Genomic DNA, 17,149 nt, shown 5'->3' with positions numbered 1-17,149 from the left:
AATTTTTGAATGATATCAATAATTTCGGTCGCCAAACCTAATTTTATTTAATACCAATTTAATACTTTATAGCGAACAAATTAGCGTTTATTATCAAAAGGTTAAAAATAAAAATAAATAAAAAATAAAAACTGTACAGACTTACCTGTGAGATAGTATTCTTAGTTATATGATCTATCCCATTCATAAGATAGTCGGTTTAATTGGTTTCCCATAGCTACATAGGCGTAACCTCGAGCATTCAGTGTTTTTTCTCCTAAACATATGAACGGTCCGTCTCTACATAAAATAACAAATTCGGTATTTGAATAGGTTTGATTATTTGAACATTTACTGAAAGGACTCATTCATATACATTATAAACGATTCACAATAGTTGATTACATCGCGAGGTATTTTGACCTCTATATGATACATTTTACAAACATTGCATTCGTTTTTAAAAGACAAACTTTCTTTACAACGAAAGTTGACGGCATGCACACCATTTCATAATACATCCAACTATAATTGACATAATAATAATCTTGATGAACTCAATGACTCGAATGCAACGTCTTTCAAAATACACCATGAATGACTCCAAGTAATATCCTTAAAATGAGCTAATGCACAGCGGAAGATTTCTTTAATACCTGAGAATAAACATGCTTTAAAGTGTCAACCAAAAGGTTGGTGAGTTCATAGGTTTATCATAACAATCATTTCAATATATTAATAGACCACAAGATTTCCGTTTATAAATATATGTACACTCGCAAGTGTATAAGAGTATTCTATAAATTGTAGGCACCCGGTAACAAGCCTTAACGTTCATGTTTTACCCTATGAAGTACACCAGATCAGGTGTGTTTAAAATAACCTCGAAGTACTAAAGCATCCCATAGTCAGGATGGGGTTTGTCAGGCCCAATAGATCTATCTTTAGGATTCGCGCCTACCGTACATAGACAAGTAGTTTAATGTTACCAAGCTAAGGGTATATTTCTGGTTTAACCCCACGTAGAATTAGTTTTAGTACTTGTGCCTATTTCGTAAAACATTTATAAAAAAACAGCGCATGTATTCTCAGTCCCAAAAATATATATAAAAGGGAGCAAATGAAACTCACCATACTGTATTTCGTAGTAAAAATACATATAACGTCATTTAACAAGTGCAAGGTTGGCCTCGGATTCACGAACCTATATTAATTATATATATTTATATGTTGGTCAATATTTGTCTAACAATTTTTGGTCAAGTCATAGTGTACCACAATCCTAATGCTCGAGACTAATATGCAAAAGTCAACAAAAGTCAACTTGACCCAAAATGACTTCTAAAATTTATACGTGTTTATTATATAACTTAACTATAGTCGTTTTATATATTTAAATATATTTATTAGATTTTATAATAATAAAAGTCATTTATTAATAAAAATTTATATTAACGTTTATATATGATAAAATATACTTTTATATATCTTAAGTAGTAAAATTTATAAAGTTCACTTAATATCTTAAAACTATAATGGTAAGTATTATTAATGTAATTATATTACGCGTGGTGAAAAATATATTTGTATCCCCTATTTATTTGATAAAATAATATTGGTCATAATAATAATAAGTAAAAGTTGTATTATTTTGTAATAATAATTATTATTATTCTATAAAAAAATAACAATATTTATATTTACTAAAAATGTTATTATGATAAAATGATAATACTAACATAATAGTAATAATGATATTTTATAATAACAATGATATTTCTATTAAAATAACAACGACGATAGTAATAATAATAATTTTAACAATAATACTAAAATTCAGTTGATTATAACTTCAAATCCGTTCATCGAAACCATTCGATATCTAAATGAAAAGTTTTTAATTTTTCGCTAGCTTTCCAATGACATGCATATCATATACCCTATCTCAGTAGCATATGTATCTAATTCAGGATTCAACAAACCTATCTAAGGACAATATCGAATGTACAAGCATGCATAATCCTATATACTCGAGCACTAGTCAAGGATACACTATTGATATATAAAAGTTAAGTTATGAGTGCTCACGTATCAATATTGAGATTCAATATTGCAGGAAAGTACGTAGACGCAACGGAGATGATAAACACTAGATTGACCTCACGAGCATACCCATGAACCATACCCATCACCTCCATAACTATAACCCATAATTTCCTTAGCTTCGACTCATTCAAAAAACTATTTTGAAATCACTCGGACATCACTTCGTCGTAATATTTTATGTATACTAATAATATCTTGAAATAATACAGAGCAAATATATATATATATATATATATATATATATATATATATATATATATATATATATATATATATATATATATGTAAATCGATTGAGAGAGTTTAGAGAAATATATTTTCAAGTTTCTATGAAATAATGAAACCTATTGAATTCTATTTATAATAGATTTTTGAATTATTAAAGTGAATTATTAAAGTATGAATTATTAAAGTGAATTATTAAAGTATGAATTATTAAAGTGAATTATTAAAGTGAATTATTAAAGTATGAATTATTAAAGTGAATTATTAAAGTATGAATTATTAAAGTGAATTATTAAAGTATGAATTATTAAAGTGAATTATTAAAGTATGAATTATTAAAGTGAATTATTAAAGTTAAAGTAAAGTAAAAGTAAAGTAAAAGTAAAGTTAAAGTATAGTAAAAGTATAAAAATTATGTATGTATAATACGCGTATAAATATATAAAATATTAATTTAAATTGTTATATATATTTAATGAAATAAAATATAAATATCGTTATATTTATTATACTGGTTAAGTAATGAGTTGTCAAAAGTGATTCTAGATATTTATAAAAGTTATATACGTTTTAATAATAAAGTTCTTTTTAAACTGAAAACGTTTTTGTACGTTTGAAAATAGATTAATAGAATATTATGGAAACCAATTCTCCACTAGCTTTTGTCTAACTTTCGTAAATGACACTTTTTATTTTTATTTATAAATAGCTTTACAAATTATTCCGAATATCGTTAAGAGGAATAGATTTCTCAAATCATAGTGGACCTCTCAACAGAGACTTGTAATCATAATTCAATGTTTCTGATAATTCAATCATTTAATATATATATTTTTTTAATTTCATCGATAATCATATTGAAACAAATACGTTCATATAAAGCATTATACTTTTAAATACTTTGTTGACATTTTCAATTTATAACATATACACATATACATACATATTCATATATGTTCATTTAATGGTTCGTGAATCATTGGAATTTGGTCGAGGTTTAAATGAATGTATAAACATAGTTTAAAATCCTTGAGATTTAACTTAACAAACATTGCTTATCGTGTCAGAATAATATAAAGATAAAGTTTAAATTTAGTCGGAAATTTCCGGGTCGTCACAGTACCTACCCGTTAAAGAAATTTCGTCCCCGAAATTTGATAGAGGTCGTTATGGCTAACAATGAGAATGTTATTATGACGATTATGAAGTTTTATCATGTCTAAGAAGTATGGATAAAATAATTCGATTACTCAAAGCGTATGAGGGAAGTTATCGTAAATAAAGGAAATAAGATTATAGTGATTCGTCATATCTTTTGACGTCATCACAATTGATCTCCGAATTTAAAGAAAATCTTTGTAATCTATGTTGGATTTGATGCTTCAGTGATTAAGAAGATTATGATTCTCTTCGAATTAATACGATAATCCATCTTGATTTCTCTGTCGGGTATTTCACTATAAATCCACCTCCTTCGTTTCCTTACAACTCACACCTTCTATTCTTTCTCCCTCAACTCATATTTTAAAGTATTTGTCAATATGCTTCATCCAGTACTGATTCTCGATATACTCCTCACTTTCATATCTGTCGTTCTTCTTTTTCATCTGCCTCCGGAAGAATCTATTTATTTCTACTATACTCACGGTTTTATAGTGTTTTTAGTTCTTCCGTGTCTTTATATTGCTATATGCATCGATATATACGGTTTATAATTTTTGGGTGGTTGTTGGGTTTTATATCTTCCCTTATATTTCAAAGCCCCTGCTTTTGTCTTCTATAATCATTGACATCCACAGTTAATGCTCCCTTCTATTTGCTGCGATTTATACTCCAATTTCTATTTTGGAGTTTTGTCCTTTCGTTTCTTCTTCTTGCGATTAAGCAACGTTTGTAATGGTCCAGTATTCGCAGATATGAATTTCAGAATGAACATAGTTAATGTTCTAAGAAGGAAATGGTAATGGCACGATCTTGATTTGTTAATTTACCAGAATACCCTGAAAAGACCGAATCATCAAGAAAATATATTCTTGATATTTTTAGAGATTAAATAGAATACAAGAGTCGTGTAACATGGAACATGATGACGGCATGGTCTGTGAATCGTCATGTCCCATTAGAAACTCAGCATGACTTACTGTAATATAATCACGTTGATCAAGTGTCATTATATTATACTAACTCATGCTTCAGTTCCCAACACTACTTCAAAACATTCATAATTTAAACTCGAAAGTTTATAGAATATAGAAACTAATAGTTTCTTATATGATGTAACACTGATAGCGCAAAGAGATAAATGACTTCAGATAAGATTAGTTGTGAAAATATCTTCAGAAATATCGCAGATATTTATAATGAAAGATATGATAATATCTTAGAATTTCTAATATTGATGGATGATAATGAAGATTTGTCTGTAAAGGTTTAGAATAAAGAGTAAGGTATTCGTTAATGACTTTAGCAGGCACTGAATCATTTGGATTCTTTGAAGGCAGATTTAGTCTTTGTGATTTGTCCACAGCCTCCTTCATAGTCTGTTCTATCCGTTTTCCAGTTCCAAACCTTCTCTTTTTCTCAGCTTTTCCACCTTACTATTCTTTGTCATCAAACTTTTTACTGTTAAGATCGTTTATAGTTTTTGATGCTTTGTCAGCATTTCAAGAACTAGTTTGCAGTTCAAAATATTTTTCAGAACTTCACATTCAAAGTATGTAAGTCTAGGAGATAGACGTTTTACGTACACATATAACTGTTGGCGTAGACATGCTGCGAGATTTCAAAATACTGGTTACTCTTTTTCGATGATTCATATGACAATTCTCGTTACAAGATGCGAATGAGTAAATGATGTGATTTCAATAAATATAATGATTTTTCGAAAAGTCAAAGATAATTGAAGTTGTTGGTAAGTTTATTGCTAAGGTGGCGAGATATGAAAGGTCCCCAGTAACGATGACGAAAGGGCAACGTATCTATCGAGGTTATAATAAGACTAGTCCGATTGAAAAGTCGAAGTTGACTTGCTGGAGCTGTGACAAAACTGTCTACTTTGAAAAGGAATTGAAAAGTCATTTTAGCTAATAAATGCCAAAGGGTCTGACACGGATACGCGTCGAACTATGACTTTGGCTTCGAGAGCTTTTTAGGTACCTAAATGTGGGTAATATGTGGTTGGATCATCATCTCGATTTTTCATTGTTTGAAGTGTCTTCGAAAACTTCGAAGAGTTTGAACACAGTTTGTAATCATTAATATACATATGATGTTCTAACACGGTTTTGAAGTCAAAGTATAGCTTTGAAAGATGTAGGAATCTAAGAGTGATCTCTTCTGTTAAATCATGACTTGGATTTTGATTTGTCAAAATCAGAATGCGTAATCAAATTTGGGTGAGAATGGTTGCTTTGATTTCTATACAAGAATGTATATTGTTGTGAGATTTTGGGAGTATAGTTGATGATTTGCTTAATCAGATTCGAAAAATGTAATATATTAATTGTGAATTTATATATCTCTCGGGTATTACCTACCCGTTAAAAAAAAAATTCACAATTAATATTTTGTACAACAGAATTTTATTACAGTCTTTATGAAAATATATATGTGCATATTTTCTTCAGATGTAACATAGATTTAATGAGTTAATATTAAATTAAACTCATTTGATTTACGGTTGAAACTAGAACTGAATAATCCCTAAAGACTTTAGAAATTACATAACTTTTACGGAGTATTTATTCAATAAAATTGAAATTATGAATTAATACTTCGTTATTTGTTGGTGTTTGTAACCCTTGCACCATATTCTCTAAAGCCACTACTCGAGCGCGAAGCTCGTTGACTTCTTCTATTACACCGGGGTGATTGTCGGTTCGGACGAACGGATAAATAAAATCTAGAATTTGATGTAGTATATAATCGTGACGAGATACTCTGAAAATGAGAGAGAAAATGGTGTTTCGGACCGGTTCGCCGGTAAGTGCTTCAGGTTCATCGCCAAGAGGGCAATGTGGTGGATGGAAGGGATCACCTTCTTCTTGTCTCCAATTATTGAGGAGGCTACGAACCTATCCCCAATTCATCAAGAATAGATGATGGCTAATTGGTTGATCCATTTCGGTCACACTGCTTTCGGAGCTTGAGTGGGATTCTATATCGGAATTCGAGGGACTTGAACTAATGACGAATTCCATTTCGTTCGATTGAATAAAGAATTTTTCGATATGAAATGATTTTTCGGCTATCGGGTGGTATTCTAATTACATAGAATATCTATATATATAGCGCAAAAGATTTCGTAGATTACGGAGGAAATTACGGGATATGTCAGGCAAAGTTTACAGTAACAGATACGCTAAGATATGGATTAGCAGATACGCTAAGATATGAATTTTGTCTATACACTATTCATGCAATCAATGCAGTAAGACGTGTCTAGACTAAGAATGATAAGTAGGCAATTTCCGACAAAAATGATAAGCAAAACTTTTGACATGCAGACACGGTCGAAGTCCAGGCTCATTAATGCATCCTAACGACTATCAGTTAGACACACTAATGCAGACCTGGTTCGCTAAGACCACCGCTCTGATACCAACTGAAAGTTGGGGACACATCCCACTCAGTGCCTTCTCAGCTAACCGCCTGTGACCACTGAGCGTACCTCAGACACTGATTTTACGGCCCGCCTCTCGACAGTACAGCCAACCCTAATAGGGACCGCGAGGAGTAAGAGCCAATGCTTCGTCACAGGTAACACTGTGAGAACCCCCTCTACGATTAACCCGCTAATAAACGGCATTAAACCAGCTCTGATACCAACTGAAAGGACTCGTTCATATACATTATAAACGATTCACAATAGTTGATTACATCGCGAGGTATTTTGACCTCTATATGATACATTTTATAAACATTGCATTTGTTTTTAAAAGACAAACTTTCTTTACAATGAAAGTTGACGGCATGCACACCATTTCATAATACATCCAACTATAATTGACATAATAATAATCTTGATGAACTCAATGACTCGAATGCAACGTCTTTCAAAATACACCATGAATGACTCCAAGTAATATCCTTAAAATGAGCTAATGTACAGCGGAAGATTTCTTTAATACCTGAGAATAAACATGCTTTAAAGTGTCAACCAAAAGGTTGGTGAGTTCATAGGGTTATCATAACAATCATTTCAATATATTAATAGACCACAAGATTTCCGTTTATAAATATATGTACACTCGCAAGTGTATAAAAGTATTCTATAAATTGTAGGCACCCGGTAACAAGCCTTAACGTTCATGTTTTACCCTCTGAAGTACACCAGATCAGGTGTGTTTAAAATAACCTCGAAGTACTAAAGCATCCCATAGTCAGGATGGGGTTTGTCAGGCCCAATAGATCTATCTTTAGGATTCGCGCCTACCGTACATAGACAAGTAGTTTAATGTTACCAAGCTAAGGGTATATTTCTGGTTTAACCCCACGTAGAATTAGTTTTAGTACTTGTGCCTATTTCGTAAAACATTTATAAAAAAACAGCGCATGTATTCTAAGTCCCAAAAATATATATAAAAGGGAGCAAATGAAACTCACCATACTGTATTTCGTAGTAAAAATACATATAACGTCATTTAACAAGTGCAAGGTTGACCTCGGATTCACGAACCTATATTAATTATATATATTTATATGTTGGTCAATATTTGTCTAACAATTTTTGGTCAAGTCATAGTGTACCACAATCCTAATGCTCGAGACTAATATGCAAAAGTCAACAAAAGTCAACTTGACCCAAAATGACTTCTAAAATTTATACGTGTTTATTATATAACTTAACTATAGTCGTTTTATATATTTAAATATATTTATTAGATTTTATAATAATAAAAGTCATTTATTAATAAAAATTTATATTAACGTTTATATATGATAAAATATACTTTTATATATCTTAAGTAGTAAAATTTATAAAGTTCACTTAATATCTTAAAACTATAGTGGTAAGTATTATTAATGTAATTATATTACGCGTGGTGAAAAATATATTTGTATCCCCTATTTATTTGATAAAATAATATTGATCATAATAATAATAAGTAAAAGTTGTATTATTTTGTAATAATAATTATTATTATTCTATAAAAAAATAACAATATTTATATTTACTAAAAATGTTATTATGATAAAATGATAATACTAACATAATAGTAATAATGATATTTTATAATAACAATGATATTCCTATTAAAATAATAACGACGATAGTAATAATAATCATTTTAACAATAATACTAAAATTCAGTTGACTATAACTTCAAATCCGTTCATCGAAATCATTCGATATCTAAATGAAAAGTTTTTAATTTTTCGCTAGCTTTCCAATGACATGCATATCATATACCCTATCTCAGTAGCATATGTATCTAATTCAGGATTCAACAAACCTATCTAAGGACAATATCGAATGTACAAGCATGCATAATCCTATATACTCGAGCACTAGTCAGGGATACACTATTGATATATAAAAGTTAAGTTATGAGTGCTCACGTATCAATATTGAGATTCAATATTGCAGGAAAGTATGTAGACGCAACGGAGATGATAAACACTAGATTGACCTCATGAGCATACCCATGAACCATACCCATCACCTCCATAACAATAACCCATAATTTCCTTAGCTTCGACTCATTCAAAAAACTATTTTGAAATCACTCGGACATCACTCCGTCGTAATATTTTATGTATACTAATAATATCTTGAAATAATACAGAGCAAATATATATATATATATATATATGTAAATCGATTGAGAGAGTTTAGAGAAATATATTTTCAAGTTTCTATGAAATAATGAAACCTATTGAATTCTATTTATAATAGATTTTTGAATTATTAAAGTGAATTATTAAAGTATGAATTATTAAAGTGAATTATTAAAGTATGAATTATTAAAGTGAATTATTAAAGTATGAATTATTAAAGTGAATTATTAAAGTATGAATTATTAAAGTGAATTATTAAAGTATGAATTATTAAAGTGAATTATTAAAGTATGAATTATTAAAGTATGAATTATTAAAGTTAAAGTAAAGTAAAAGTAAAGTAAAGGTAAAGTTAAAGTATAGTAAAAGTATAAAAAGTATGTATGTATAATACGCGTATAAATATATATAATATTAATTTAAATTGTTATATATATTTAATGAAATAAAATATAAATATCGTTATATTTATTATACTGGTTAAGTAATGAGTTGTCAAAAGTGATTCTAGATATTTATAAAAGTTATATACGTTTTAATAATAAAGTTCTTTTTAAACTGAAAACGTTTTTGTACGTTTGAAAATAGATTAATAGAATATTATGGAAACCAATTCTCCACTAGCTTTTGTCTAACTTTCGTAAATGACACTTTTTATTTTTATTTATAAATAGCTTTACATTTATTCCGAATATCGTTAAGAGGAATAGATTTCTCAAATCATAGTGGACCTCTCAACAGAGACTTGTAATCATAATTCAATGTTTCTGATAATTCAATCATTTAATATATATATTTTTTTAATTTCATCGATAATCATATTGAAACAAATACGTTCATATAAAGCATTATACTTTTAAATACTTTGTTGACATTTTCAATTTATAACATATACACATATACATACATATTCATATATGTTCATTTAATGGTTCGTGAATCATTGGAATTTGGTCGAGGTTTAAATGAATGTATAAACATAGTTTAAAATCCTTGAGATTTAACTTAACAAACATTGCTTATCGTGTCAGAATAATATAAAGATAAAGTTTAAATTTAGTCGGAAATTTCCGGGTCGTCACAGTACCTACCCGTTAAAGAAATTTCGTCCCCGAAATTTGATAGAGGTCATTATGGCTAACAATGAGAATGTTATTATGACGATTATGAAGTTTTATCATGTCTAAGAAGTATGGATAAAATAATTCGATTACTCAAAGCGTATGAGGGAAGTTATCGTAAATGAAGGAAATAAGATTATAGTGATTCGTCATATCTTTTGACGTCATCACAATTGATCTCCGAATTTAAAGAAAATCTTTGTAATCTATGTTGGATTTGATGCTTCGGTGATTAAGAAGATTATGATTCTCTTCGAATTAATACGATAATCCATCTTGATTTCTCTGTCGGGTATTTCACTATAAATCCACCTCCTTCGTTTCCTTACAACTCACACCTTCTATTCTTTCTCCCTCAACTCATATTTTAAAGTATTTATCAATATGCTTCATCCAGTACTGATTCTCGATATACTCCTCACTTTCATATCTGTCGTTCTTCTTTTTCATCTGCCTCCGGAAGAATCTATTTACTTCTACTATACTCTCGGTTTTATAGTGTTTTTAGTTCTTTCGTGTCTTTATATTGCTATATGCATCGATATATACGGTTTATAATTTTTGGGTGGTTGTTGGGTTTTATATCTTCCCTTATATTTCAAAGCCCCTGCTTTTGTCTTCTATAATCATTGACATCCACAGTTAATGCTCCCTTCTATTTACTGCGATTTATACTCCAATTTCTATTTTGGAGTTTTGTCCTTTCGTTTCTTCTTCTTATGATTAAGCAACGTTTGTGATGGTCCAGTATTCGCAGATATGAATTTCAGAATGAACATAGTTAATGTTCTAAGAAGGAAATGGTAATGGCACGATCTTGATTTGTTAATTTACCAGAATACCCTGAAAAGACCGAATCATCAAGAAAATATATTCTTGATATTTTTAGAGATTAAATAGAATACAAGAGTCGTGTAACATGGAACATGATGACGGCATGGTTTGTGAATCGTCATGTCCCATTAGAAACTCAGCATGACTTACTGTAATATAATCACGTTGATCAAGTGTCATTATATTATACTAACTCATGCTTCAGTTCCCAACACTACTTCAAAACATTCATAATTTAAACTCGAAAGTTTATAGAATATAGAAACTAATAGTTTCTTATATGATGTAACACTGATAGCGTAAAGAGATAAATGACTTCAGATAAGATTAGTTGTGAAAATATCTTCAGAAATATCGCGGATATTTATAATGAAAGATATGATAATATCTTAGAATTTCTAATATTGATGGATGATGATGATGAAGATTTGTCTGTAAAGGTTTAGAATAAAGAGTAAGGTATTCGTTAATGACTTTAGCAGGCACTGAATCATTTGGATTCTTTGAAGGCAGATTTAGTCTTTGTGATTTGTCCACAGCCTCCTTCATAGTCTGTTCAATCCGTTTTCCAGTTCCAAACCTTCTCTTTTTCTCAGCTTTTCCACCTTACTATTCTTTGTCATCAAACTTTTTACTGTTAAGATCGTTTACAGTTTTTGATGCTTCGTCAGCATTTCAAGAACTAGTTTGCAGTTCAAAATATTTTTCAGAACTTCACATTCAAAGTATGTAAGTCTAGGAGATAGACGTTTTACGTACACATATAACTGTTGGCGTAGACATGCTGCGAGATTTCAAAATACTGGTTACTGTTTTTCGATGATTCATATGACAATTCTCGTTACAAGATGCGAATGAGTAAATGATGTGATTTCAATAAATATAATGATTTTTCGAAAAGTCAAAGATAATTGAAGTTGTTGGTAAGTTTATTGCTAAGGTGGCGAGATATGAAAGGTCCCCAGTAACGATGACGAAAGGGCAACGTATCTATCGAGGTTATAATAAGACTAGTCTGACTGAAAAGTCAAAGTTGACTTGCTGGAGCTGTGACAAAACTGTCTACTTTGAAAAGGAATTGAAAAGTCATTTTAGCTAATAAATGCCAAAGGGTCTGACACGGATATGCGTCGAACTATGACTTTGGCTTCGAGAGCTTTTTAGGTACATAAATGTGGGTAATATGTGGTTGGATCATCATATCGATTTTTCATTGTTTGAAGTGTCTTCGAAAACTTCGGAGAGTTTGAACACAGTTTGTAATCATTAATATACATATGATGTTCTAACACGGTTTTGAAGTCAAAGTATAGCTTTGAAAGATGTAGGAATCTAAGAGTGATCTATTCTGTTAAATCATGACTTGGATTTTGATTTGTCAAAATTAGAATGCGTAATCAAATTTGGGTGAGAATGGTTGGTTTGATTTCTATATAAGAATGTATATTGTTGTGAGATTTTGGGAGTATAGTTGATGATTTGCTTAATCAGATTCGAAAAATGTAATATATTAATTATGAATTTATATATCTCTCGGGTATTACCTACCCGTTAAAAAAAAATTCACAATTAATATTTTGTACAACAGAATTTTATTACAGTCTTTATGAAAATATATATGTGCATATTTTCTTCAGATGTAACATAGATTTAATGAGTTAATACTAAATTAAACTCATTTGATTTACGGTTGAAACTAGAACTGAATAATCCCTAAAGACTTTAGAAATTACATAACTTTTACGGAGTATTTATTCAATAAAATTGAAATTATGAATTAATACTTCGTTATTTGTTGGTGTTTGTAACCCTTGCACCATATTCTCTAAAGCCACTACTTGAGCGCGAAGCTCGTTGACTTCTTCTATTACACCGGGGTGATTGTCGGTTCGGACGAACGGATAAATAAAATCTAGAATTTGATGTAGTATATAATCGTGACGAGATACTCTGAAAATGAGAGAAAAAATGGTGTTTCGGACCGGTTCACCGGTAAGTGCTTCAGGTTCATCGCCAAGAGGGCAATGTGGTGGATGGAAGGGATCACCTTCTTCTTGTCTCCAATTATTGAGGAGGCTACGAACCTATCCCCAATTCATCCAGAATAGATGATGGCTAATTGGTTGATCCATTCCGGTCACACTGCTTTCGGAGCTTGAGTGGGATTCCATATCGGAATTCGAGGGACTTGAACTAATGACGAATTCCATTTCGTTTGATTGAATAAAGAATTTTTCGATATGAAATGATTTTTCAGCTATCGGGTGGTATTTTAATTACATAGAATATCTATATATATAGCGCAAAAGATTTCGTAGATTACGGAGGAAATTACGGGATATGTCAGGCAAAGTTTACAGTAACAGATACGCTAAGATATGGATTAGCAGATACGCTAAGATATGAATTTTGTCTATACACTATTCATGCAATCAATGCAGTAAGACGTGTCTAGACTAAGAATGATAAGTAGGCAATTTCCGACAAAAATGATAAGCAAAACTTTTGACATGCAGACACGGTCGAAGTCCAGGCTCATTAATGCATCCTAACGACTATCAGTTAGACACACTAATGCAAACCTGGTTCGCTAAGACCACCGCTCTGATACCAACTGAAAGTTGGGGACGCATCCCACTCAGTGCCTTCTCAGCTAACCGCCTGTGACCACTGAGCGTACCTCAGACACTGATTTTACGGCCCGCCTCTCGGCAGTACAGCCAACCCTAATAGGGACCGCGAGGAGTAAGAGCCAATGCTTCGTCACAGGTAACACTGTGAGAACCCCCTCTACGATTAACCCGCTAATAAACGGCATTAAACCAGCTCTGATACCAACTAAAAGGACTCGTTCATATACATTATAAACGATTCACAATAGTTGATTACATCGCGAGGTATTTTGACCTCTATATGATACATTTTACAAACATTGCATTTGTTTTTAAAAGATAAACTTTCTTTACAACGAAAGTTGACGGCATGCACACCATTTCATAATACATCCAACTATAATTGACATAATAATAATCTTGATGAACTCAATAACTCGAATGCAACGTCTTTCAAAATACACCATGAATGACTCCAAGTAATATCCTTAAAATGAGCTAATGCACAGCGGAAGAATTCTTTAATACCTGAGAATAAACATGCTTTAAAGTGTCAACCAAAAGGTTGGTGAGTTCATAGGTTTATCATAACAATCATTTCAATATATTAATAGACCACAAGATTTCTGTTTATAAATATATGTACACTCGCAAGTGTATAAGAGTATTCTATAAATTGTAGGCACCCGGTAACAAGCCTTAACGTTCATGTTTTACCCTCTGAAGTACACCAGATCAGGTGTGTTTAAAATAACCTCGAAGTACTAAAGCATCCCATAGTCAGGATGGGGTTTGTCAGGCCCAATAGATCTATCTTTAGGATTCGCGCCTACCGTACATAGACAAGTAGTTTAATGTTACCAAGCTAAGGGTATATTTCTGGTTTAAACCCACGTAGAATTAGTTTTAGTACTTGTGCCTATTTCGTAAAACATTTATAAAAAAACAGCGCATGTATTCTCAGTCCCAAAAATATATATAAAAGGGAGCAAATGAAACTCACCATACTGTATTTCGTAGTAAAAATACATATAACGTCATTTAACAAGTGCAAGGTTGGCCTCGGATTCACGAACCTATATTAATTATATATATTTATATGTTGGTCAATATTTGTCTAACAATTTTTGGTCAAGTCATAGTGTACCACAATCCTAATGCTCGAGACTAATATGCAAAAGTCAACAAAAGTCAACTTGACCCAAAATGACTTCTAAAATTTATACGTGTTTATTATATAACTTAACTATAGTCGTTTTATATATTTAAATATATTTATTAGATTTTATAATAATAAAAGTCATTTATTAATAAAAATTTATATTAACGTTTATATATGATAAAATATACTTTTATATATCTTAAGTAGTAAAATTTATAAAGTTCACTTAATATCTTAAAACTATAGTGGTAAGTATTATTAATGTAATTATATTACGCGTGGTGAAAAATATATTTGTATCCCCTATTTATTTGACAAAATAATATTGATCATAATAATAAGAAGTAAAAGTTAATTATTTTTTAATAATAATTATTATTATTCTATAAAAAAATAACAATATTTATATTTACTAAAAATGTTATTATGATAAAATGATAATACTAACATAATAGTAATAATGATATTTTATAATAATAATGATATTTCTATTAAAATAATAACAACGATAGTAATAATAATCATTTTAACAATAATACTAAAATTCAGTTGACTATAACTTCAAATCCGTTCATCGAAACCATTCAATATCTAAATGAAAAGTTTTTAATTTTTCGCTAGCTTTCTAATGACATGCATATCATATACCCTATCTCAGTAGCATATGTATCTAATTCAGGATTCAACAAACCTATCTAAGGACAATATCGAATGTACAAGCATGCATAATTCTATATACTCGAGCACTAGTCAGGGATACACTATTGATATATAAAAGTTAAGTTATGAGTGTTCACGTATCAATATTGAGATTCAATATTGCAGAAAAGTACGTAGACGCAACGGAGATGATAAACGCTAGATTGACCTCACGAGCATACCCATGAACCATACCCATCACCTCCATAGCTATAACCCATAATTTCCTTAGCTTCGACTCATTCAAAAAACTATTTTGAAATCACTCGGACATCACTCCGTCGTAATATTTTATGTATACTAATAATATCTTGAAATAATACAGAGCAAATATATATATATATATATATATATATATATATATATATATATATATATATATGTAAATCGATTGAGAGAGTTTAGAGAAATATATTTTCAAGTTTCTATGAAATAATGAAACATATTGAATTCTATTTATAATAGATTTTTGAATTATTAAAGTGAATTATTAAAGTATGAATTATTAAAGTGAATTATTAAAGTATGAATTATTAAAGTGAATTATTAAAGTATGAATTATTAAAGTGAATTATTAAAGTATGAATTATTAAAGTGAATTATTAAAGTATGAATTATTAAAGTGAATTATTAAAGTATGAATTATTAAAGTGAATTATTAAAGTTAAAGTAAAGTAAAAGTAAAGTAAAGGTAAAGTTAAAGTATAGTAAAAGTATAAAAACTATGTATGTATAATACGCGTATAAATATATATAATATTAATTTAAATTGTTATATATATTTAATGAAATAAAATATAAGTATCTTTATATTTATTATACTGGTTAAGTAATGAGTTGTCAAAAGTGATTCTAGATATTTATAAAAGTTATATACGTTTTAATAATAAAGTTCTTTTTAAACTGAAAATGTTTTTGTACGTTTGAAAATAGATTAATAGAATATTATGGAAACCAATTCTCCACTAGCTTTTGTCTAACTTTCGTAAATGACACTTTTTATTTTTATTTATAAATAGCTTTACAAATTATTCCGAATATCGTTAAGAGGAATAGATTTCTCAAATCATAGTGGACCTCTCAACAGAGACTTGTAATCATAATTCAATGTTTCTGATAATTCAATCATTTAATATATTTTTTTAATTTCATCGATAATCATGTTGAAACAAATACGTTCATATAAAGCATTATACTTTTAAATACTTTGTTGACATTTTCAATTTATAACATATACACATATACATACATATTCATATATGTTCATTTAATGGTTCGTGAATCATTGGAATTTGGTCGAGGTTTAAATGAATGTATAAACATAGTTTAAAATCCTTGAGATTTAACTTAACAAACATTGCTTATCGTGTCAGAATAATATAAAGATAAAGTTTAAATTTAGTCAGAAATTTCCGGGTCGTCACATTTACCTCCATGTGACCATTTTCCGCATTTGTGACATCTTTCAAGGTGTCGTGCTCTTCTTTTCGCTGCGGATTTTGATTTCCCTTTACCAAATTGTAACTTATTATCTTCGCATCTGGATTCTTTTCTTACTCTGTCCAATCTTTCTCTGATTACTGATACTATTTCACTCGAAAGTGTGTCATTATTACGTTTAGTGATCAAAG

The 17,149-nt window shown here is 29.8% G+C and overlaps 1 pseudogene; it reads right to left on the bottom strand.

Moving 5' to 3' along the window:
* Window positions 1-17,149, bottom strand: part of LOC139889231 (galactoside 2-alpha-L-fucosyltransferase-like) — a 60,035-nt pseudogene that overhangs the window by 13,522 nt on the left and 29,364 nt on the right.

The sequence above is a fragment of the Rutidosis leptorrhynchoides genome, chromosome 2 (assembly GCF_046630445.1).
Source record: "Rutidosis leptorrhynchoides isolate AG116_Rl617_1_P2 chromosome 2, CSIRO_AGI_Rlap_v1, whole genome shotgun sequence".
Taxonomy (NCBI): Eukaryota; Viridiplantae; Streptophyta; class Magnoliopsida; order Asterales; family Asteraceae; genus Rutidosis; species Rutidosis leptorrhynchoides.
The sequence above is the reverse complement of the archived record's forward strand: the minus strand, read 5'-3'. Positions and strand labels throughout refer to the sequence as shown.